Here is a 26,549-nt window from a genome sequence, read left to right on the forward strand (position 1 = left end):
ATTGTTCAAGTGCAAGTTTGAACTGAAATAGATAGTCGAAAACATGTGCTAAAAAAATCAGGTTAGCAAAAGGCATTGAGATATTTTCGACACTAGCCTTTTAGCTCTTCATTTATTTAGACATGTTTACTCATTGGACTGGACTTATAAGTACGAAACTACCACAATACATTAAAAACCTCATATATAATGTAAACGAAAAAGAAAGCAACGCTGCCAAGTAAATGCAGATTATTTTAGTTGCCCAAATGAGTTTCTGCTGATTTATTTTTTTATTCATTCTTTTATTATAGAAACAAAGGCGTTCCTTGAAGAACTTGCTACCAGCAAAAGAAAATTTTCTCTAACAAAAATAAAAAGATGCCCAACACATAAAAACTTGATGTAAACTGGAAAAAATGAATTGGACTTTTCGGCCTCTCAACATACACAATGTTCCTTGTTAAAAAATTTCCTTTTCTGTCACTGTGTATATTTTAAGAAAATTTTATCCGGTAGTAGTTAACAGAAGAACTGCTTTTTACAGCGGGAATACAAATATAACAACAAAAAAACAATAATAAATAAAACTGTGGCCTTAAATTACATATTGGGAGAACTTCCTACCCGTTTTACGTCGTCTTAAGTGCCTTCTCCCGTCCCTCTTCTTCATAAATTAATTTTGTTTATTGAACACTATCGGGTGTTTGTGTGCGCAATGGGAATTAGGTAAACACAAAGTTATGTTTGGTACTTGTATCGTTTGCTCGATTATCTCATCTTTTTGGCTTCATGTTCAACCTTAGTCCGAAGAACTGGATTTGAACATCACATCAAAAAATATATTAAAATGGATAGTAACATGTTTTGATGCGGAAACGCTTTATTGGATTATCATTGGCGATTCTGTGTTAATGAGCAAGTCGTTAATTTGTTAAGACTTTCGCTGGCTGGTTGTGAAATTCATAGTGCCATTAGAATACCTGTAAATAATGTTGAATAAATTGGTGAACATAAGCGATCTGTCTTCCAGTTGCGCTAAGAAATCCTTCCTGAAGTTTAAGATGAGCTAAATGTTACGCACTAAACTAAGTTGATATGTATTTGTATTTGGTGTTCTCAGAGCCTATGTTCTGCAAGAGTATTTGATTCCTTAAATTACCTCTCTGTTCTAATTAAACAATTTTCCTGCACACATTTACAGTCTCTCAGATTTCATAGTATTTAAATCGGCCCCTTGATCCCTTTATACAAATGAGCGACGCCCTGATTCTGTGCAGCCCCATTCTTTATAACAGTCACGTTTGGACGATAAATATCCTATCAAAGGAACTTTATTTTAGATATTACCGACGATATTGTCGCGTCAAAATATATGCCTATAGTCCTCTGATGAAATCGGATAGCGAATGTAAATTGCCGCTAATCAGATTAGGCAGGATATATCCAATTTTATTACAAAAGGTGATACACGCAGTTGTCCAGGACAAATGTGAGGCTTCGTGTGATGGGTCAATGATATGTGAATGACATACCAAAGAGGAATCAGTTAGTATGAAAAGGCGAGTGAATTCAATGTAGCATATCTGTAAGTATAGTTTGCTATGCCTTTTTAAAACGAGCCTTTGAATTAGACATTGTTACCGCTTGTCCGTGTTAAAACGTTCTCTTCTCTTCTGCTGCATATTAGCACCATAAAAGGACCGTTAGCTGTCGTTTTTTTAAATTTTGGGTAGAAAATATGTTACGGAACTAATGCGATTTTTAAAAAAAGATTTAAAGTAGCTTTGTTAACATTTTCTATGTTAAAAATGTTTTGTTTCTGACAGTTTCATGGTTTAAAATTGTTTAAAATACATGTTGAAAATGAATTGCTTGTTGATTAGTCGATTATCTGCGGTTAAATTTATTTAAAAATATTAAGTTAAACATTTTCGGCAATTTTTTTCCATAAAACTTAAAACTTTAAGTGATTTAAGTTATAACAAAGTCTGTTAGCCCTTTGTATAATTATTCATTGTAAAATGCAAATTATTAGAATATTTTTGCTAATATCAATGGAAATTTATATCCAAAAGAAATAAAAAAACACGTTACTAAAATTTACACAATTTTTTCAACTTTCAACTTCACATCCGTGAGGCTCATTTACACCACAAACGGTGTCATAAAACTATTTTTAACAGTTTTTTTCATTGTCTAGTGAGACAATTTGTACTTTAGGCCAAAAAGTCACAGTATTGTTGGAAAAACTAAGTAAACTGGTCCGTTTTGAGACGCATTTCACAATACGAAACAACTATTTATTACCAAAAATGTGGCCAGGTAACGGCGACGTTTCGTTCCAAGTTTGCTAACAATTAATGCAAGGAAAAATATTCGCATCAGTTATTAAACAAATTGAAACAAATGTATAGTGCCGAATACATGATACGATGCCCTAGTTTATCTGTTTAACTAAACATTAATTGGCTTTTACCTGACTAATTTTGTTCTTTTGCGAAAGAACATGTTAAATCACTGCTTCTGGTTTCCTTTGAATTCTCGCTTTGTTCTGTGTTTTCAATTTAAATCAGCTTGTAAATTCTTCTTCTCTGGAAATTGCTCTACTCAACTAATATATCAGCATTATCGGAATAGAAACCAGGTAACATTTGGCGTGCGTGTTTACCTTTGATAAAATATTTATATTCGTGCATTTGTATTTTTTAATGTTGCTTGGTTTGGCTAAAATAAATATTTTCACAGTTATTTATTCTGAAAATCGTACTTGATGTGTGCGTTTTTTCAGTTTTAGTATGCAAGTCAAAATTACAATTTGATAAGTTGTATCGTGGGTCTAAAATAATAATATCTTGTTTGAAAAAGCTTTAAGCAGGATAAATTGCTTCGTTATTACATCTTTCAATGCCTGCGGTTGAGTTATTGTTGTAGTTTTTTAATACTAGTTGGCTTCTTATTGTTCGTTACTTTTAGTATTTCCTACCTTTAAACATACAAGTTTGATACAAAATCAGAATGAGATATGACACCGCGTATATCTCGTAAGCACATGATCCAAAGGATACTGCGATATTCTTTGCATCAAAAGAAGACGATCTCACCTAACTTTTATTAGCAATGAAACAATCGAGTTCAGCCGTTTTGGACAAGTGGTGAAATAAATAAATAAATGATTAGTGCATCAACCAAAAAAAATGAGTTGATTCCATCCACCAAATGAAAAGTTCTGGTAGTTTTTGCACCAATCCACTCAATAATTTACCACATGTCCAAAACGGCTGAAATCGATTGCTTCATCAAAATATGAGTCTTGCATAATAACAAAATCACAGAACGTTTCACCAAAATACATCGTACCATTCTCAAAAATTTTTTGAAGAACTTTGACGACTTACCATCAATAGCAGAGGAGCCAGACAATTTTTGTTAATAAAAGTCAGGCCAGATCGTCTTCTTTTGATCCAAAGAATATCGCAGTACCCTTTTGATCGTGTACTTACCGGACGCCCTGTATAGTGTGGTAAATGCGGTTCCATAATTTTTTATTCTTTTATGATGTGTTTTTGAAACCTTACAAAACTGACTTACTAATTGCTCTTTAACGGATTTTTTCCAATACACTTTGTTCAATTATTTTCATTACTTTCAATTTCAATTTCAATTTTCAATTCAATTTCAAGCTGTTGATTTTTAAATAATTTATATTCCTCTCCATCGCATTTTCTAAAGATTCGTAAACAGTAACTGGGCTTGCTAAAGTGAACGATGTAGGTGAATGTTTTTGCCACACCATATATTTGCAAATATAACTTTACTGTTGACATATTGAAAAAAGAATGTAAAATTTAATAAAAATTCAATATCAGTACTGATATAATATCAATTTTGGTGCGCATTTGATTAACAACGACATAAAATTAAATTTGAATATTCCCAAATAAACTTAATTTTCATCTTTTGTCGCATTATGACCGGTCTTACAAGACACTAAATATTATAAATTACGATGACAAGAATTGCGTAGTTTAATAACAAACGTTAATAAAGTAAACGCACCAAATGCCAAATAAATTGAATTTTCAATTTGCATAAATAATCTTTTGGTTCAGTAGCGTTCCACAGCTGTTTGTGAAGCAACTAAGTAGGCATTTGGGTTTCGAGTGGCAAAGTTTTCAGACCAAAATAAATCCTCTTTGGATCAGACTACTTTTGAATTAGCAAAGCGGCAACATGGATATTTTTAATTAATTTTGTAAAAATTTTAATTTTTTGAAAAAGCATTACCAACTCACATAAAAAGCATTTTCTACCTGTAGATCTGGCCATGAAACATCCGTTCTGCACATATAACGCCAAATGATACTACGAGCTAATAAGCATTCATCAAGCCTCTTGCAACTCATTGAATGAACGCAATTATTACAATACGAATAAAGCCGCGTTTTATTGTATGAGTATGGTAACACAGCCCAGGCTATATTGAAAAGTAATTTATCTCCAACATTAATGCCTTTGATACCTACAAAGCAGGGGCGTGGATGATTATATTGCATCTTTGATATTTGAAGACAAAAATTGATTAGAACGTGGGCGAAGCGCATTCGACGGAATATGGGGTTTGTACATGCATTCATCATTTTTTTTTCGGTTCTGAGCAACCAGGTGCTTAATCATACAAATGTTAATTGATCTTGCGAAATTGAAATTTGTATGGGTTGCGGATAGTGGACGCAATTGATATCGTAATAATTCCTGCCAAGGTAGTAATGAGGATATTAATTTTCCAGTTGATTTTGTAACTTGTCCTAATGATGCAGATTCAAGGCTTTTCATCCTCTATAACCATATTGCTCACAACAGTGAAAGATAGTAGTATCGTAGCAGTAACAGCTGCTATTGACTAATTATATCAATTCATTGTCTTGGTGTGATTCATGTTAAAACTTTTCAAGCGAGCCGAATATAACGAGACCTTCTGATCCCAGTCTGGTCATCATATGCTACAACCTTGACCTATAGTATCATTTTTAAGTAAAAATGTTACACTAATAACATTATTTTAAACGCATTGAAACAAGCATTTAACAATATTATAAAGGAAGCAAATGTTTCAAAAATACTTGTTTTAACTACCAATTAAATGCCTTCAGCATAATTAGATTGGCGATATATATTTGTATAGGAATGTTTATAATTTATGTCTTGTCCGCAGGGTTCTATTTTGTTGAACAAATATATTTAATGTTAGACAAACTTACTTCTTCCCAAAAAATTCAATTACTTCTGTATTCATATCATTATGTGCATAATTGATTCGGTTATCCATAAAAGTGACTTTAAGTAAGTCGTTGCTATTTTAATAAATTTTGCATTTATTCCATGGTATTAAAATAAATTTTATTTGCAGCTAGCTGTATGCTCTCTACTGTTTGCTTAAAGAGCATTTTCAACTTTGATTTTGCGAGTATGCAGTTGCGAGTGTAGATGGTGAGGTGTGAAGGTGAAAAAATTACAAGGGATTTTAAAATCAATACAAAAATGTATATTACAAATACTACCAAGTGTTAAAACTTGATAATAAAAGTTACTAGAATTCTTCTAAGTAATACTTACAGTATTACTGACTGACAATTATCAACCAGATACTGGCGACCAACCAGTATTTTTTAAAGCAAACTTGTAATGAGTAAATCGATGATGGGGATTTTAATTTTCACTCAAAAGCACCTTCGATAAAAAAATATTCAGGTGGTAATTTCGATTCTAAAAAATTTAAAAGTATCGTTAGASSGTTTCTACCCGTTTTGATAGACATGYCGTTATGAAAATCACAGGTTCATYTAGAACTATTGTTCACCAATACRAAAATGTGACCAATTTTGAAGATGTTTTTATTCGTTTAGTCTCGTAGCTCAACAATTTGCTGATTCATTTCCTAAAATTTTTCTGGCAAGCGGTATCATAGCATGTATTTCTCACTTTGTCAGTCGGTCACAATTTTGTTTATTTTTACATCTCCTATGTCTCAAATTGAACTTAACGGTTTTCAATTTACTCCTATGTTCCATATCGTTTATCCCAATTCTGAGTCTTGAGTTTAACTGACTTGAAAAATCGTGCTGGTAAAAACKTAGTTCTTATCATGTCAATTAGCCGACCTCCTGTGAAAGTTCTTCTTATTCTTATTCTTTAAACCAATGATAAATACGTGTTATTTAACTGAGCACCCTTGACTTTTCCAACCAAATTCGTCCAAATGCGACTTCATATTAAGACATCGTACCTACCATCAAATGAAGAACATTAATCACATTTRCCGATTAAAGATAATTATAAGCTGCTTTGTAAAATAGCTTGTTCCACTGCATAATGTCGTCCGGATCCGTAGGTGTATAGTGTATATAATAAAATTTATAGCCACGGACAGGTATTAAATTGATTTCAGATATATAATTTTGCAATTATTTAGTTTGAATTTCAAATCAGCCGTAAAGGAATTTGCGTAGCATTTTTTAAAATACACGATTAATGTGTTACTATCCATTAATGTTATGGAGTTGCTGAGAAAAATACACACAGCTAAATCATGCATGCCTAATTGAAACACTTTTATTTACATGCATAAAAAGAGCAACAATTTGATCGGATCTCCAATGGGTTTAGTTCAGGTTTCCGTCCTACTCATTTGTAAAAAGCGCTTTGTCAATAAACATTAATCAAATCAATTTATTCATGTACATGACAATATTAGTTTATCATTCCTAGCGTTAAAGGGTCACTAGGTTAGAACTAGGCGTAAAAGGAAATTAGTTAGTAACAGTTCTAACCATTTGGTATATATGTAATAATAACTTAATAATTTTAACGGCCGCGGAATTTCGTAAATGTTGAATTTTAGTGGGCAAAAACGCTGCTAATAGATACTGCATTTCTGTGACTATGCAAGACGTGACCACGTCTGTTTAAGCCATTATTCAATCTGCGGGAGTTCTACTCGCTTCCACAAGTTTTGTAAGAATATAGAAATACAATTCACGATTGGCCATCAATGAGAAATGCTTTTCTATGTTGTTTTTCTTTTGCAAAATTTGACAATATTGCCTTAGCTGTAGTTGATGTATTGAATGATTTTGAGCTATTCATGCAAAGCAAAAGTCAGTAGCATTAAATAAAGCACTAATTATTTTTTTTTAAACTTTTGTGTGAAGATACTGTAAACTTCGGCCTGTATTGCATGAGAAGAATTCATTTTACAAACAAATGTCAATTAAAAATAATTTGTATTTAAAAACCTGATCAAAAATTATAAAGCTTTTCCAGAAGATCGCCCACTTTTTAAAAAGTAAAACTTCTTTATCCAAGGTGACATAAAACTGTTACTTATTATCTGCCGGTTTAAACACATGCCTGTAAATTTCTTATAATTTAAATTAACAAAAATGTTGGAATTGAAATAAGGAATTCTTAAAGAAGATGAGATCCATCTTCCCTGTACCAAACGCAATTCAATTCAATACCAAGCGTTCGATCTAGAAAACAATGTGATTCCTTAACGCTTTTACATATCTGTTGGCATTTAAATACCCGTCAACAAAGAACAATTATGTAATAAGATTGATCTAAAATGTCAGCCCACATATTAACCTTTTAGAGATGCCGAGTGGTGTTTGCATTGCAGATATGTTAAATATCCGTCCAATAAGATGATGAAAATGAGCTTCATCCGGAAAGAAAGATATGTAAAAAACCAACTTCTAATTTGATTTTTCACTCATAATTTTGCAAAAACTTTCACTTGGATTGGAGGAATAACAATTGAGACTGGTCTGAAAATCAACTCTTTACCAACTTTTTCTTCGCAATACCTTCTCCGACTACAGGCTGCTTCTAATCAGGAGCTTCGCCTTTATTTTCGGAGCTTATCAGGTAAACTTTTGAATTGAACAGTTGTGAACAAGCTTAAAAAACACCAGGCTCTAGTTGCTGTTAAAGCTCTAAAGGAGACTTTAATCTTTCATTTATAAATTAGTTTTTTGTATACACGGTGATTTACGTAGATCGTATTTAGAAACTTTACATCGGGTCATAACGGGTCGGGCCGAAATCATGTAATAGCTATTTACGTAACCAGTAGGATATGAATATTATTAACACACTAATGTGATTATACGACTTAGCCTACAGCCTTGTCTTGCAAATCTTCACATCCGTGCGATAAAAATACTCATATCCTACGTGTTACGTACAATATTTTATCTACAACTACAATAATTAGTTATAAAGTTGATAACCGGAAATGAAAATTTGGCATTGTCGTCAGAATGATTGTCAAAGTTGTGTTTTAAAATTACTTACAAATTTTTAATGTTGTTTCGGATCTTGTGCCAGGGGAACCACCAGTGCCAAATACAAAAAAGTTTTTGATCGGTACCAGAAATGGTGCAGTGAACGAAAGATACTCAACTTAACAAGCGATGAAGGAATATTAGTATATTTTAACAAAGTAAGCAAAATACATAAACCCTCATCCCTTTGGTTTGTGTGTGTATCTTTCGATAACTGTACCTTTTCTGGTACCGATCAAAGCTCATCGGGTCTTTATTTCTTCCGTGATTTTTCTAGCACAAGAACCGAAACAACATTAGTTCGGATCTCGTGTGAATCGGAGCTCTGTTCTCAATATCAGATGGCAGATCATTGCTCGAACTGATTTTAAAATGTGCAGTTCTGAGACAGAACTTTAACAATATTACTAATAATTTAAAAAAGCACCAGTGCAGTAATAAACATTATTATGACATTTGAAAGAGTTCCAAATCATAGTAATTAAATAATAGTTGTAGATAAAATGCATTTAGCTCTTTAGCTATACAGGGTGTACCATAACTATCACCTAACTTTCTTATTTTAAATGTACACCCCTAATTTCTTTAGCATAGGTGGATTGGCTGTCCAATTGTCAGTTTGAGCCACACTGGTTTTGTCAACTTATCTCTTACTGTTTTCGGTATATGTCATTGTTTAAGAAAAAAAATCAATTACAGATGTTTACGGAACAAGCTATATCTAAGAAACGGTTCTAAATTCAGAACCCATATTTAGCAGGTAGTTAACTAAAAGCCTAAGCTAACTCCCCAGATGAGACTAACGTATCCATTTTGTAACATATGAGTGCATTTTCAGTTTTTTAATCATAGAAAAACCGTGTAAAACTTGTTTTCGAAAATGGAACAAATCCCTATTGCGAATACAAGACTTCTTTAATTTAGAATGCAATTCGTACAAACACAACTTTTGCTTCACATGTTGGCTGTTCCGTTCGTTTTAAGACAAGACATTGAAATAACGCTATATAGATATAATACACTAATATAATAAAATACATGTCAACAATATCTAAAAGCAATGTGGCAGAGAAAATGTAAAGCCAAACTTACCGAAATCTGCATCGTGTCACCTGGAAAGAAAAAAATGCTGTTTAGTGTACAGGAAATAATTAAGTGTTGCGTGTGTGAAAAATGCCCATACTTTTCCGGACACCCTGTATATTAGAGACCTATCTTACCAGGTTTCTGCATGCTGGGGTCCCATCCTGAACCATTTCCGTATGGGCTCTCGTACTTTTCAGCAAAAAATTCCAATATTTCGATATCCGATATATTCCCGATTAAATGTGACCACGACTGGCAAGACTGGCAAGACACGTAAAGAAACTGGCAAATTAGTGCGGTTCACGTATGTATTACATCAAATATTTGCGAGTTTTTCAAAAAAAATCTGGCTATTTGTACAGTAAAAACATAATGACGTTTGCTTGGTCGTCTCTTTACCGTTTTACTCGTCTGAATGATTAACTTTTTTTTATTGAGAGAGTCTAGATAGCTGCAAATATAAACCCGAAAAATATAAACAACAGGGAAAGTCAAACAACTCAGATCAGGCGCCCAATAGGCATTTTATGCTCAATGAAAACCGGCTTTTTCTGGAAGGTGGTAAATTTTTGGGCAATCCTGAACCTTTCAGGACCTTTTTCCACTGATGCGTATATCGTCGGTTTTAGGGGAGAGCGTTGTACTTTCAGACGTTTTTTAGTTTGTCTTCCACACCACTTTTTAAATACATTATTTTAACTAAAGCCATTATGTTATCTTCTTTTTTAGAACGATATTCTCAAACAATATACAGGGTGCTCCGATATTTCAAAATACATTACTTTTTCATAACTTTCACTGTCAACACCAGGAGAGTCAAATACATTTCCTTAATGGAAGTTTTGCTCGATCGTCTTCTTTTGAACCAGAAGCGTACATTAGAAGTTTTCCCCCAAGATATTTTAGAAACTTCAAATTTTGTTTCCGGTCAGGATGAGTCGTGCCGAAGCCATGTAAAATTTAGGGTTCCCCCTCCATCTGTACAGGGTGTATGAAATAACTTCTTAATAATTAGTAGAATATAACTTCTTATTTTAAATGTAGACCTCTAATGTTTTAGCATGGTTGGATGGGCCTTCCAATTGCGAATTTGAGCCACCCTGGTTTTATCAGCTTTTTTCTTATTGTTTTTGATATATGTCAATTGTTTAAGAAAAAACTGCCAACACAGGTGTTTACGTAACAAGCCATATCAGATTAACGGTTTTAAATTCAAAACCTAAGTTCGGTAGGTCGCTAGCTGAAAGCCCCAAGCTAACTCCCCATATGAGTTTAAGGTCTCAATTTTTTAGCAGATGGGTGCAAAACAGTCGACAAAACGGTTTTTCCTAAATGGCACCTACAAACTCTCTTGGTCCTCTTTGAAACTTTTTCTATGATTAAACAATAAGAACCTAAACGTGAGTAGGTGCTATTTAAAAAAACTATTTTTTTACATTTTTGTATGTCAATGTTTGTATGCTGCATGACTGCAATACCCATAAGCTACAAAATGAGGAGCTACTTTAATGTCATCTGGGGAGTTAGCTTGGGCTATTCGCTAATTACATACCAAATTTGAGTTTTGCATTTAAAACCGTTAATTTGAAATGGCGTGTTCCGTAAAAATATGTAATTGCATTTACGTAAATCACCCTGTATATTCAGTGATTACAAAAATTGCATTTCCACACCTGCATAACTAAGCAATCCATACATTTTGGACGTTTTTATTTTGCATAAGAACGATTGATAATTGATCAAAGTCAATACCATGACTTCACTATTTGTTTGCTAATGATCATCTTTAAACCGTCTCTGTTTTGATAAATGGAATTATGCTTAACATTAATTTATATTATATTGCTATATCATCATAGCATCAATTAAATTAGGAAATATGCAACCCATTATCAATGGTGAGATGAAACTTTATAGATTGGACTGATTGAAATATTTATTGGTCTAGGGCCCCAGTTTAATTAAAAAAAACTTTCTTCTCCAAATCAGTGACTATTTTTTTGAATATTAGTGGTAATCGGCTATATTACCATTAGATGTATTAATTTAGCTGATGGAAAATCGATTTTTTAGTAAATGGGGGCCTTTGTCCAATGTCACGAGCAAAAAATAAGGTTTCACCCGTGCCATGGATTATAATTAGATTGTACCAGCTCTATTATGTTGAAACTTTACAATAAGGTTCATTGTCGAGAAAATTTCCAAACAATGCACTTCAGCTTTTTACCTCTCCACAATTTTTGCCATAAATACACCCGAACATACGCTTCCATGTTGTGTGCACGTCGGATAATAGACAGTAATGCTTTTATTCGTGCTGCCCCCACGAAATGAATGCAATCAGATTCTTTATCTGGATCATTTATCTTTTAGGGCCAAAAAACAGGAGCATAAAAAAGCTAAACAATTTACAAGACAAATTTTAACCGCTTTTACTTTATTATGGTCGTAAATAAAATTACTTATTAAAATACTCCCTACGGTACGAATGCTTATTAGGCTATACATCTTTGTATTGAGAACCTTTGTCACTTTCTCTAAAAGGACAAATGAAAAAGAAGCATTTATTTGTTATTAGAGTCAGGCTTTTGATAATATATGCAAACATAATTTTCTGTTTTTAAATTTGTATTCTTCATCTGAACGGATTGTAGATGGCTATTCAGCAGCGAGAAAAAAATCTCAACTGTTGAAATCTGAGACATTTGCAGCAAAAATATAAAATAGCTAAACTGCAAAATTTTCATCTATTTTCATACCCGTGTAAAACAGCTATTGTTTACCAGGTTAATCTACAAATTGTAGGGTAATTTTACTTTATTGATGCGTGTGAATCACGAAACGTGGCAAAAGGAAATGTGCTCACTTTTTTACTTTTTAAAACAGTGAAAAATCAATGTGTATATTTTAAAATACCCAATTACGTTATGAAGTTAAAATTGACAATAACTCAGTAAATAATTCAAAACTGGCCAGTTATTGTCAGTTTTTTTAAATATTCTAAGTATGATCAGCTAGTATACCTAAACTCATCCGAGTCCTTAAGACATATCAAGTCATTATTGCGTGAAATCATTATCCGTGACTAATTCGAAACTGAAGAATTTTCCGTATAGTGGAAAGTCGGGAATACGGCCAATCAAAAGAAACTTTTATGTTATTATGCCGTAATGATCGGCTCTTTTTGCCGGCTTTAAGCTTTTTCTTTAAAGCTCTTTTAACGCTCGTGTTTAAGTGGGCGTGCAGCAGCCGTATCGAATTTACAGATTTCTATCGCTTATCTGGTTAAGATTGATGTATTCTTAATATACACTTAGACCGCCTATGTGAAGAATCAAATCGGTTTGTAGGAATCCATACAGATTACATTGTTATTCAACGTATGCATCAAATTTATAACACATACAATAAATAATGCTGAAATTGTTGTACGTAAATGCAAATACTAGGGACATTTTTTGGGACGTGCTTTTCCGATTTATTGAAGTTGATAATGCATCAAGTGTGATGGAATTATCTATTGCTTTATGGTCTGATTTGGTTTTCTTGTTAACTATTTTTGCATTTCTTCAAAGGATATTTGCCGATTAATAGATTAATTTGTAATGGATTTTAGGGTACTATATGTCAACCTAATAAACATACATAAAGGGTCTTCTGTTTTAATCTAAACGTCCAGCTGATTTTTCCTTCTGCTTTATTAATTATATAAGTAGTCAATGATTAAAAGTTACTTACTCACAATATATGAAGTTCGTTGAGCGTCTGAAATTGCCAGTTGAATGAGGTCTTAGTGGGTTCTTCCTCATTGACCTCTTTTACCTGTAAGAGAACCAAACGAACATTAAATATGCTTTTCACTTCTACAAGCGCTGATAGTGTTATGTTGTTTTTCGACTCGTCATATTTGTTCATCAAAGGGTATGCAATTATTTCGATAAGTTTAAAGATCTTATTGGTACTCAATCGGAAAGTTCAAAACGTTTTTTGGAAAATAACGGCTTTGTTGAAAAATGTACGATTGTTACACGTACACCATAATGAACATCATCTGTTTTTGATTCATTAATGTTAGCATTTCTTTGAAACTCTAGTTTCAAATCACCGATAGCAACTAATGTTCTCTTAGCCTTTAGGTTTTGAAGTATACATTTTAAATAATTTTATGTTTGAAATCAAACGAATAAACCTTTCTTCCCCTCAAAACAAAGTTTTTCAAACGCTGCTTATATTTGATTTATTCCTACTACAGCTTTCAGCATCGATAGCTGCTGTTGAAAAACTTGTACCGCCGCAATTCTATTTTAGCGCATTTCGTAGCTAATCTATGCCAATTAACATACATACTTTTTTCGTTTCCATTCAGTGTTTTTGTCGACTTTTGAAAACCGATAAAAAGCAGACGGAACACCAATAGCGGATGAAACGATCAGATCATTACGGAATTGTAAAGCTCACTTTAATTGGACGGATATAGCTTTATTGTGACTGATGGGGGAGCGGCCAGTTGTAGCAGAAGTAATAAGAAGTTCAGGATTGCCGGTGTTTACAAGTTGGAAAACCGTTTAATAGGGAGTTTTAATTGACATGCTTGTTAGAGATTCTCACTTTTCTTAAAAAGCTGACGTATCCGTCCTATTATCAATTCCTTTTCATGAAGGCAAGAATCCATTGCTGCATTCACTCCCAAGCTGTAAAATCACTGATGAGTGTTATATAAATTGTACCAGTAATATTTATTTCAGATTTATAAATACATCAATTAAAGGAATATGTTAACAACCTCTATCAATACTTTGTAATGAGGTACCACATTTTAAATTCGATCCATTACAAAAGATAACCTATTTTATAATTAACCGTCTATTTTATAAACGCTTCCACGCACAATCAATGGATTGTACTACTATCAACCACAATTATCTTTAATACATTCCAACTCTTTCAACAACATCCAATTAGGAATGTTTATTTTTTCAACCTACATTCACTTCTTCGTGATAGTGAAACTAGTTCTGCCAATTAAAAGATAATCAATTCCTGTCCACATTTTTCTGATTGGATGCTCATAGAAATTGTAGATTTTCAGTTTACGACTTCATAAAACCGAAAACCTCACCTGTGTTTCACGTTTCAACTTCGCCGCTAATTCCAACAACTGCATATTTGCGATGATTAATGCTAAACAATTAAAACATCAACTGAAAATACATTTTGCAATCATATGAAATAAAAATGTGTATCGGTGCCTTCTGACCTCGTTTCTTCTGAAACATCAAGAAATAGTTTAGGCACAACTGTTTATAAATAGCACTTATCTCATAGTCATATGGTCCACAATAAAAGTGCTACATTTTTTCGTCAAATACTGTTCACTAGTTTCGTATAAAACATTAAGAGCGATTAAAAAGCGACAAATCTTTCGACAAGGTCCCGGCTTTGTGTATTAGTGTTGCTAAATGTATGTGGCTAGCAGCCGTTGATTACCTATGAAAGATCTAAGTTGCACCGGGATTGATCATCATAAGCAAGGAAAAGGTATTTATTAATAATTGCTTACTTATTTGTCCATCTACAGGTGCAGCCAAAGACCAAATTTGGAAATTGACATTCACGTTAATGAGATCTGCAAATGGTGCGATATCGTAATCTATCCCAGAATGGGTCTTGCTTACAACTTTATTTACTGTTCTTAGTTTGATAGGCTACTGATATGAAAGTTATAATTAACTTAATATAAATAAAATGAGTGTCATTACACAGAAAAAAATCTTGTGGTTTTATCAGCATAGTTACTAAAATACTATAATATTTTTGATTGGAGCTTTCAATACTTGCACCTTTCCTTGTATACGCTTCCTGCTTAAAATGTGAGAAGTGGTCTTGACCAAAATTTCGAGAAATTTTGGAGAGTGGAAAGCTATTGGGAATCGATGATCCACTGTGATCGTCAGTCACAAAATTTCTAGTTGCAATCTTAAGCAAGTTTTGGAAAATATATTACTTCATCAACTTTCTTCAACTTTAAAAAATATTTTTAATTAAAAAATTAAAAAATGTGATCTACTCTGAAGCTATTTCCACAATGAAATAAAAAGTTATAAACGATTAAACAGATTAGATATAGTTTCCCTTAAACAAGTACGAGACAAAATGAGATAATATACCTAGACTATTTAGGATTTACAATATGACGACACGTTTTTCATGCAATTTTGTCTTAAAATTGACATCAACATTGACACTATTTAATGTTAGAATTGATTTTTTTTAAATAACAGTCCAATCGAATAACTTGTGAACTGATGAATTAATGTATTGTTGAGCAAAGCATTTATGTAAATTTTACGAACTTTTAAATATATCAACATTGCCAATATATTTTTTGGCTGCTCAATAAAGTTTTAGGATTAAACGAAGCAGGCTTTGTACTTGAGTGGATACATGATTCAATGGCACATCAAAAGTTTTAAGAGCTCATAAACTCCATATTATCGCTGTAATAGTCGTATTGTGAAACTTCGCCCTTTAAGTGTTCGATTGCCGTTTAGTTAATAGAAACAGTATCTTCTGCCTCGCGGAGAGATTGAGAATGATTTAATTTATCATACGATAAGCGTTAATACATATTGGTATTTAAGTAGCCAATGATTGGTGAAGCCAACAGACGAAGTTCGATTTTTGGTAAGGAAAGTACAGTATTTGTGGTCATGTTTGCGCTCAAAAAAACATTTATACTGTTGTTATACTTGTTGAATGTGCTTTTTATTGTGCGTGCTATAAATAAAGTGATTTTTTATTTAATAAGAATCTAAAGTACCTTCCAGTTTGCATGCCTATTTTTCTTTTCAAAATGACTTCTTCGTTCCCATAAATAAATCGCAGGATGAAAGTTCCTAGTATACTGTCGAGCAGATTGCAAACTAAAAATGAAATATCCGAACCGCAGACCTAAGGCAATATTTTGAAATACACTTAGGCATACGAGGCAAAATCTACTTTAGGCCCCTGTTTAACTAAATCCAATATTTGTTTTTGCCTACGGTTATCCCGCACAGGCTAAAGAAGTTGAAATAACTGTTTACGTTATAATGTTCTATCATATTTACTTCCTTATTTTTCGTGCAATTCTAAATTGCATCCACGTTAGCATAAAAAATGGGCCATTACACCGATTTTTCATGATACTCTGATATTTATGTTAAATATTGACTCTTTCACCTCATAAAAGTTAATTATCAGCTTATTCATTATAGGCGACAAAAAAGCAGATTTCAGCAGAGAACTGGTATTTTATTTGCTTTATTTTTCATACATATATGATTGGGTCCAGTTTTCTATTAATGTGCTTTTATCGGTTCTCGATATTATTATAATCCTTTGAGTAAGTTAAGTGTTTTTCCCACTCGGGCCTACATTTAATCCCGTGATTAAGTACAATTTCTAATAATATAATTTATTTGCTTGTTTACTTCAATCTGTGCGCATTCTCTTCAAATTTATTACAATGACTGTTGCTTCCATTTACATACATTATATGAGCAGTATGTTGTTACACGCCCTATGCATTTTCCGCACTGTAGTTCCTTTGTTCACAACTAATTCGAGTGCATAAAAGAACAAAGCGTGTGTAATTGCTTAAATTTTTTATTATAACTAAAGCATTAGTTGTAACTAAATAGTAAATATTTCTCTAAATGCCCCATAATAAGGAAGCCAAGTACAGCCTATTTGTATATGTTAAATATTTGAACACACATATTTACTGTTATCAGAAGATGTTATTTATCGTTTTAATAAATTAGATTTGCCGGGTACAGTTCCATAAGCGGGTGTTGAGCTAAATTGAACAAACAACCTTAAATAAAATAGTCGTTAAATAGATAATTGAACAGGCAACATTTTGTTTTAGAATGTATAGTTTTGATACCCAACTTTGACAGCCACAATTTCAATTTCAACGGTTGATTGTTGTTTGATGCGAATTATCGCTGATCGACAAAAAATCGAGTTAAAATTTGATTTTCTTCTTTTGACTTTACTAGAATTTTAACCCTTGACTAGAATTTTAAACACTCTTATATTACTTTCTTTAAATTATCATAATTGACATGTCGAAACTAATAAAACTTTGAGTTTTAATCCTAATTCGAAAAGTTGATGAGCGAATTACACAGTCAGTTGATCAGTGATTGAATTATTAACAATACCATTAAAGGATCTATCAGATGCTCGACTAATGTTTACAGAATATTTGTTTGCAAATTATTTTCTCCTAATCATCAGGCAAAAGCGTTTTTGGTTTTTCTATGCTGGATACTAATTTTTTTATTTGATCAACATGAACCATTGCATAATCCACCTAAGCCGTTAAAAACCAGAATATTAAGGAACATCCCTAAAATAAATGAGTGGGAAGAACAGCGTTAAAGAAACAGACTACACATGTTCTGTCACTTTCAAACCAGAAATCAAGTAGATACTAAAGAATGTATATGTTTTTTTTTAAATACTTCGAGGCACTGCATCTTAACAACAATAATGAATTGATAATAAATTTGTAAAACGTAGTATTATTTGTAAAATGTAGTCGGTCATTTTAAGAAAATTGTTACTTGAGTTCTTGGCAGTTCGGAAATGCATAAGGAACAATTTTCCCTTCTTGTAAATTTGATTTCCTTCGTTATGTAGTAATAGCAATAAATGCAGGTTTTTATCTTTACATGTTGTATATTTATTTCTAATCTCCAAGTAAAATTAGTCTTGTCCTAAAGTACAATTAGAGCTGTCCCAGAGTACAAATCGAGTTGTACCTCAACGGCACTACTTTTTCGACGATAAGTATAGTGATTTTTGTTAGACGTCCTAAGGTCTGGCTTTACTCGGCCAGTCAGTAAATTCTTATGTTCTTAGTTTAAACAAATTTTAATTTATGGCCAGCATTTAATATGAAAAAAGTTTTAGGTAGGAATTTTCTATGCATGGACAATTCAATCGGATTTTAATAACAGTTTGTTAGTATACTAAAACTGAGCCTATGACGACATATGTTTAACTGAAGATTTTAATTTAATCAGAAAATTGACTTAGGGTTTTCAGCTACTTTCTAATTGCGTTTAAAATGTTGCATTTCACATTTTTGCTAGTCTCTTTTATTTGATTAGAAAAGGTGTTTTTACTGGAAAAAACCGCATACAAATTACAATAATTGTTAAAAAAAATGATTAATTTATTTCATGTTCAACTGAAGCTTGCTCCATAAATCCACTTCTTCTGAAGTAGATTTATGGACTCTAATGAGTCTCCTATTTTCATCTGGCTTCAGATTTAGATAAATCAAAACCCATTCATAATGAACTACTTTAAATTTACAATTCAGTTCTATGATTGTTACATGCTGCTTCCGTATGCCCTTTCCAAGTTACAGTTCCATACTCTTTGTAACATTAATATTATATATACTCAAGAGGTTAGACGCAACTTGAACTTTGCTCTCAGCTTAACAATTAGCAAGGCACATATTATTGGCGAAGAGCCTTAGTTTGTTCCGTTACTTTATCAGCTTACTGTCATCTGAGGTTCGTCCCATTAGACTGCGGATCATAGATAACGCTTGGGAAAACTTATTCAAACTCAGGTATTTGATTTTCCGTTATTAGTAATTAGAAGTGAATATATTAGGCAAAAGGCCGCTAATTTGAGGAAATATTTGCACAGGCCAGCTTTCATTCGAATGATTTCAACAAACCGGCTGTATGAAAATTTGTATGGCTCGCTACAAGAATAATAGACTTGTATTTTGCTGGAAGTTGAGATAGATTCACGCGGGCTTGCGTGCATACTTGAAGTTAGAACGGGTTCTGCTTTATGTATGACAATTTTGCTTTTAAAATTAACATTTCGTTTGCGAAAGCATTATTTACAGTCAGATTGTGTATCGCTCGTTTCAGCGAGCCCATTTTATGGCAATTGCAAAGCCGTCCAATTACAAGCATATTATTGTCAGGCAAAGCTTTGAGAAGTACTTGGCTAGGAAATGATAAAAGCATAGTTGGGCGAAAGGGAAAAAGACAGTTGCTATTGGATGATTTTTTCATTAATTATGGTAAATATTCAGCATTTTTATCTATCGATAAATTATCAAGATTTTAAAAATGATGAATAGGTCACAATTTTATAAACAAGCCAAATAAATACTGTCGAGTCTATGCGAAGAAGATGTAAAATTAATACTCTTCATCTGATCAGCTGAAAACCATCTAGTGTAAAATAGGACAAAACCATTACCAAAACAGCTTTTTTAAGCAATTTCAACTATTCGAAGCCCAATAAGTAGAGATAAGGTAATGAAATACAACGATATTTTACCACTTATCTAAGTGTATGGGATCTCGGCCACTAATTGAATCCATTAATTAAATGCCGGTCCTGTTTTCAAGGCGAAGCTGAATTATTCGTCATATCGCAGCAGTATATCGTTCGTTTGTTTTTCTCATTTTATACGTGTTAAAACTTTTTAATTTTCCATTTCTTGAAATTGCACAGGTATACTTGTTATGTCGCTAATAAATAAAACGCACTTCTTAGAAATTCAGATGTGATTATAAATAGTTGCATTAAAAAAGTTTTCCACCTCGAATTAACCGTGTGTCATTCTTTAAAATAAAACATGTTAAAGAGATACATTTCATGTGTTTCTTTATTTGGATTTTATTGGATGTTCGCATATGGATCGCCACAAATCAAGGCCCACTTATTTATTGTAAGTTTGCGAACAAGCATGCATTTAACAGGTAAGGAACGACTCTATTTCTAGTTTTGTAGTTTGTATTTTTTTCCATGCGTCTTTTTTTGATTTTGCGTTAGAGTTACTGGCCCTGCATTTTCTTTCATTGATGTAGTTTTGATGAAACCTATTTAATTGCATTTACAACTGATTTAAAATATTTTAATTTTGTTTGATAAAATTGAGACATTTTAATTTTCTTTTCCCATTTAGTGCAAACCCAGCGACAATAACTTATGGTTGGACAATTCCTAAGTGGTATTATTTAATTTCAGCTTCTGAATCGGTTACGTTTATGCAATATGTCCAACACCATCCTTGCACATTTAATTGATCGATATTTTCCGTTTAGTACATTTTGATTAAACAAACCAGGTGTAACTAATGTTGGAATCAATTTTACAACACGCGGTGTGTGTGAAAAGAAACTTGCATAATGCTCAAAACAACGTGGGTACTTGCACAAGCAAGCTGTGGTTTACCATCATTCCATCAAGTGGGTGTCATAGATTATTCGTATTAATAAGGCCTGAAAATCTTCAGCTGAGATGCGGAGATTAAGATTAATGGTGCTTTACAGTTATCTGTTGTTCAGAAGATGCTTTTGATTTATTGATTGTGCTCGTTATTTGTGTCAGTATACTGCATTTTAAGTATTTGTAACGCCAATTGTTTGAAGAAGAACCAATTTGCTCACCCATGCAGTTGCCGAAAACTATTTCCATAGTCAAAAATTGCTGTCAGATAAATATACACAATATTTATCAATCAATAATACAGACGCAATTAATAGTTTTTTTCTGAACGTCGTAAAATTATTTGTTAACAGTGATTTTCAAGTCACTTGCTCTTGGTGCAAATAAAAATAAACAAGACCTAAAACAAGAATAACTATTTATTTACTTTAAATGAAACAGTGTTCTATTTTATTTAATAATTTACTGCAGAATTAGGCTATGAATTTCATAACATTGTCATAAATAAATCACACCAACTGCAAAGAAATAGCCATTCTTTCACAACTCTATCATAAAACGCGGACGTAAAAATCAAATGCGGATCATAAAAGCCCAGAAACGTTTATATCATGCAAGAATTAGCAGGACTGGAACATTTTCCAATTGAAATATTCATTGGCTTTTAATAGTTTACTGGAATGGGCAGGACTGTTACTTAGTGGCAGAAAAAAATCGTAATCCGTCTGCATTTTTTCAAGTTTGTAATGTGTTTTTAGTCAGTAGTTTTTTCGTACATCAGTGTTTAGTTTAGTACGAGTTCCGTGCAGTAGTTCAGTGTTTTCGCCCTTGAAATGGCAACATAAGGGATTATGAAACCCGTAAAATACTACAATGAAGCAAACAATGTATAACAGACTTTATGAAACTATTATCAAAGTAAAATTATTATTTCTGTTTCATTCGACTTCGATCTTTTCTATCGATTATTGTTCAGTTTTAATTGGATTGACCAAAGTCCTGTAGTAAGTTGATAGAGCTTATTAAAAAAACATCCATTGTACTCACATTCTAATGGAAAAAGTATAGTCATTAAGATTCCCAGTGTTAAAATTGGTTTTGAGCTAAAAAATTGGTAAATATCGGTTAATAGTCACAAAACCTACTTTAATAAATCTTAAAGTATACTCTACAACGGCCTCATTTTGTGCAACCGTTAGAAGAACTGAATTTATTTATATCCCAAATAAATAAAAAACAAACAATTAATTAGAAACAAAAAATATTAATTATGCCAAAACAATATTAGAAATACTTTCACCGGTACAAAAATATTGAATTGAGAGATTCTCTAAAAGGCTTATGCAAACTCACTTCATTGGACGAAATCTGAAATTTTGTAACTAAATTATTTTAGTTAAAGTAAGTACGACTGTAATGTAAAATTAAAACCCATTTAAGTTTTCATAATTTGAATAATTTATTGGCAAACATTGAAAGTTTTAATAGCTCACCGCTTAAAGGCAACGTTCTCAAATAACACACTTTCAGTTTTAGCTGATTTCTCCGAAAATAGATGTGTATGCAACGCAAAAAATGCAAACACAATGCATACAATCTTGCATCTCCATATTTTGAAGTTTGAATTATTTTCTATGTAAGAAAAAATACATCATATATGCAACCTTCATTGATTTATACATAAAGCAACAAGTATCTACTGAGTGTTGTTGTAAAAAACTTAATTTGCATGTGCAGAATAACATATATTGCTGCCGAATTTATGAGGCAGTTTTTCCCAAATGTCTCAGTTTTTATTGGAAATTAATATGTACCTAATGTTTAGTATTTTTTCTGTGGTTCCCAAACACTACTAAAAAACATCCCCGAGGAACCACCTTGTATATTAGAGAAACGAAATTTCAGTACTAATTATTCATATTGAGGTTTTGACGTGTTAGGAAATGTCCAATAATTATCCCGCATTAGATTATTATCAAACAATACCCTTCTTAGAACTGACTTAAGCACCTTAATCGTCTTGTTCGATGGTATTTTAATAATCGGGCACCTTGTAGTGCTACTGATTTCATTCGAACGGAAACCTGTTCATTCAGGGATTAAAGTCAGCGGCAATTTAAGTCCACAGCACAATCTACTCGAATAAAAATACCTAAGTACTACCTGTCTGTGGCTTTTTCTATGCCAAGAACTACAAATTTCAGTTCACTTAACATTCCGCATTTGTTGTGAAGATGAATGTCGAGGAATAAAAATAGTTGAACGACTTTGTCTAATAGCTTTTAAGCAGCTCAGTTATTATACCCAAGGAGAATCTGCCAAGGATGAAATTGTGTTTTATTTTCGTAATCTTTTTAGCTACCTCATTATCTAGAGGTGCATTTTCAAATATGATGTAGCCATCTTTGAATTAAATTGTCTTTAAAAGCTTATTGTAATATTAATACATGTATTAAAAAACACATTTAAATATAGAAGGATCACATTTCAAGAATTCGAGCAATGATTATTCTACAATGGGATTTAGATGTGCCCCGTAGCACAACTAATTAGTTTTCATTTATTCCAGATGCCAAAAATACTCCATATTTAAAACGAATAGTCTTTGAAATGCTACCAAGTTCACCAATTTCTTTGCTGTCCGTCTTAATCGTCTGATGAGCAAGCAGCTCGTTTACCAAACCACCCAAACTGTGATTTTGGTTAATGATCAGCATTTAGGGCCGCCCACCATAATTTATATGCTGATTATGAGGTAATTTGTAACTTGCCGATGAAATTCCGTTGTGGAAAGTGCCGAAATGTTCGATCCTCATGTGAAAAAACGTGCATTATATGCGACATTTTTTTTGAATAAAAATTTGTTCTAATTGTTACATATTCCGGAAAAAATATTTCCGTGATTATGCGCAGAAGACTAATTATTTAGCACTGTTTCACTTTCAACATTAATCTTAATTTTGGATAATTCATCAACATCTTTCATGAAACTTCTCCGATATTAATCCCACAGAGATGTTTTTTAAAATACATTAAACACCGTCAACATCTTGCTCAATTTCCGGATTTACTGGAAGATGGTCACATAATTCTTTTTAATCTGGATTTCTACACCCCCCAGATTTAGCTTGATGTTTGGTTTAAATTACCGCCTCCAGACGGTCTCTTTGAAGCGCTTATCTTTATGATTTATGCTCGATGAAATATTATTTTTAGCGACTTGCGGTGCATCTTTTTAACGTTATCTGCAAAACCGGATTGCCGAGGGGCAGGCAAGTGTTTTAATTTTTAACAAATTTCGAACTTAATTCGGGAGAACATTCATGAATTAAGGACCAAGAAAAAGTTGAATTTAGAATATTTTGCTAATATTCAAAAATGTAATAGAGATATAGTAATAATTAGAAGTAATTTACACACTTTTTCTACTGAGTTATAGTCGACATTATTAGACTTTCTAAGGAAACAGCCATTATTTAGAAAATATATGTAGAAGTATTTTCTTTCTCGGAGAAATAACTTGTAGATTACTGCATTTTGGTGTTTTCAAGTAAATGCACAATAATCTATGTACGGATATACTTGGAAATCGGAAATCAGGTTGCATAATTCTACCAGAGAAACTAGGAACGGTAAAAAGTTTCTATATAAATTTAGAGGAAAATACAGGCTGTCAAAAAATTGTTTTCTCGGCTTGTTCTACACAACTTGTAGAGCTGATGACTTATTCAACTCAAATCTGAACTAATAGCTCAGTCTATTAATTTTGCCAACATTATAGCGATTATCTATAGAGTGTACTTTTATATAGTTCATGGTCTTGTTTTCACACAAAATCCCTTCTATAATAATGACAACACATTTGACAAATAAAATTTACAGTGGTACAAACAATAATAAAACAAGAAATTACAACGAGAAAAATTAAACTTAACATGGATTCGAGTGGCTAGATTGCAACTAGTTAAAAAATATTGCAAACAAATTTAGAATTTAAGTTAGGTCAAAATTCTTAACCCGATGAACTAAAAACTTCTCGAAACTTGTGAGTTTTTGGGGTTTTTAGGCCGTCGTACGACAGAATTTCTTGCTGAAGTTTCACAAGCAAAACGGTTTGCATCTTCAGAGGCGGTTTGCTTGAGAGCTTGAGTACAGTGTACTCACAAGTTTCGAGAAGTTTTTAGTTCATCGGGTTAAGAATTTTGACTTAACTGACTGAAAGTATAATTGTTTGTTTTTAGGACCTTTTGTTATTTATCTTTATAATTAGGTTGCGTAATTTTAACTGTATATTTTACGACCAAAATCAGACAAAATGTTCGAAAAACCATGGGCCAGAAAACGATTTGCGACCGAGAAACCGGTATTTCCAAGTAAATTCTAAATTTGTTTACAATGTTTTTGCAACCTCTATTGATAAAAACTTCTCATGTTCTCTGAATCGTTAAATCGCGACTATTTGGTGAAATTCCTATCCGTCGAAATTTTCGGGTTTTGTCTAATGTATTATATTTAACAAATACAGTAGGAAGATATTGAGTCGAGTCGAGCTGCAATAGTGTCGTTGGCACACACGTTACATTCTATTCTCCAATTAAAATTCTTCTCCCATGTGTATGTGAAATAAACCAAATTTTTGTTTAAATAGTCTGGTGTGAGAAGAACTGAAAATCGCCGACTAATTAATTGAAGTCACCTAAAGCCAACGTCCTGCTCTTCTAAAAATACAGCAATTTGTATTAAAAATAGTTTAAAATGAATAGAGTGCAAGGGGTTTCGATGTTATTGTATCACATTCAGACAATTCGCTTTGCGTATTCGGCTTAATTAGTTGATTTAATGAATTTAAAGCCTCATGTTAATGAGGGCAATTAACACAAATTGATCCAGATCGTTGCGCATAATTTACATTCACCCCGAGAACTGTAAATGTAGCATGAAGTAGTTTATTAGCTAGTTTGAATCACTTTTCCTCTTAGAATATTATTTTAAGACGCTGATTCAGTTGGCTTTCATAAAATTAAAAACTAGATTGGAACAACTGTAGTTATGCATGCGGTACTTTGTTCTCAGAATACACAACTCGTGCAGAAACATCAGCTTATTGTAATGCATACTACTGAAATATATTTAATAAAAACCCATTTTATTTAAATTAGAAGCGTAATAAAACTAGGTAGTGTGATAAATAATAATTTCATGCTGCAGACAAAAAAATCAGAATAATCTCTAATACAATGTTAAAGGATGTTAATGAAAATATATGTAAAATTTATGAACTTCCTCATTACTTTAAAATAAATTTAGCTCCAGGTGGTCGTTTGTCTCAATCAAGATATGCGTTCGATTATAAATGAACCACTTTCTTACACTGAATATAAAGTCAACAAGAACCTGTGTAATTTCGAAGCATCGTTCTTATCCCCCTTTTTTCTCCTGATATAATTACAGATATAATAAACGAGCCGAGCTGTAAAAAGGTAAATATATTATTACTTAATTACATGCCTGTTCGGATAATTGCAGTTTACTTACACGAAATCTGTTTGTGTAACAGATAGCTTTGTATGCATTACATGTATTACTAATTTGTAATAAACAGATCCCATCTGCATACATGGAAGGTGTTTCATCGTTGTGCGTCCATATATTAAATTACAGATAAACATCTAAAATGTAGGGTTTCAACTAATTTATCTTCCTAGAGTATCACTGAAGTAGCAGATGAATTATGAACGTTTCGGCGTTGGTACTTTTTGACAAGAAATATTTAAAGTTGCCCCATAATCGTTAACCAATCATCAGAATTCAGACCAATAACCATTGCAATATTTTATTAATTTCAGTTCTATTTTTGTCTCCTTCATGTACATT

At 32.4% G+C, this 26,549-nt stretch overlaps 1 long non-coding RNA gene across 1 annotated transcript in view; it reads right to left on the bottom strand.

The window, feature by feature from the left end:
- LOC125505388 overlaps window positions 1-26,549 on the bottom strand; it is a 101,208-nt gene that overhangs the window by 35,942 nt on the left and 38,717 nt on the right. Inside the window, exons 2-3 of the long non-coding RNA XR_007282144.1 lie at window positions 13,152-13,235; window positions 9,420-9,439 (exon numbers count right to left, since the gene is read on the bottom strand). This is a non-coding gene — a long non-coding RNA (uncharacterized LOC125505388). The remainder of the gene's footprint in view (window positions 1-9,419; window positions 9,440-13,151; window positions 13,236-26,549) is intronic.

The sequence above is a fragment of the Dendroctonus ponderosae genome, unplaced genomic scaffold (genome assembly GCF_020466585.1).
Source record: "Dendroctonus ponderosae isolate FM_Combo_2020 unplaced genomic scaffold, Dpon_F_20191213v2 Dpon_F_20191213_8, whole genome shotgun sequence".
In the NCBI taxonomy this organism is placed as follows: domain Eukaryota; kingdom Metazoa; phylum Arthropoda; class Insecta; order Coleoptera; family Curculionidae; genus Dendroctonus; species Dendroctonus ponderosae.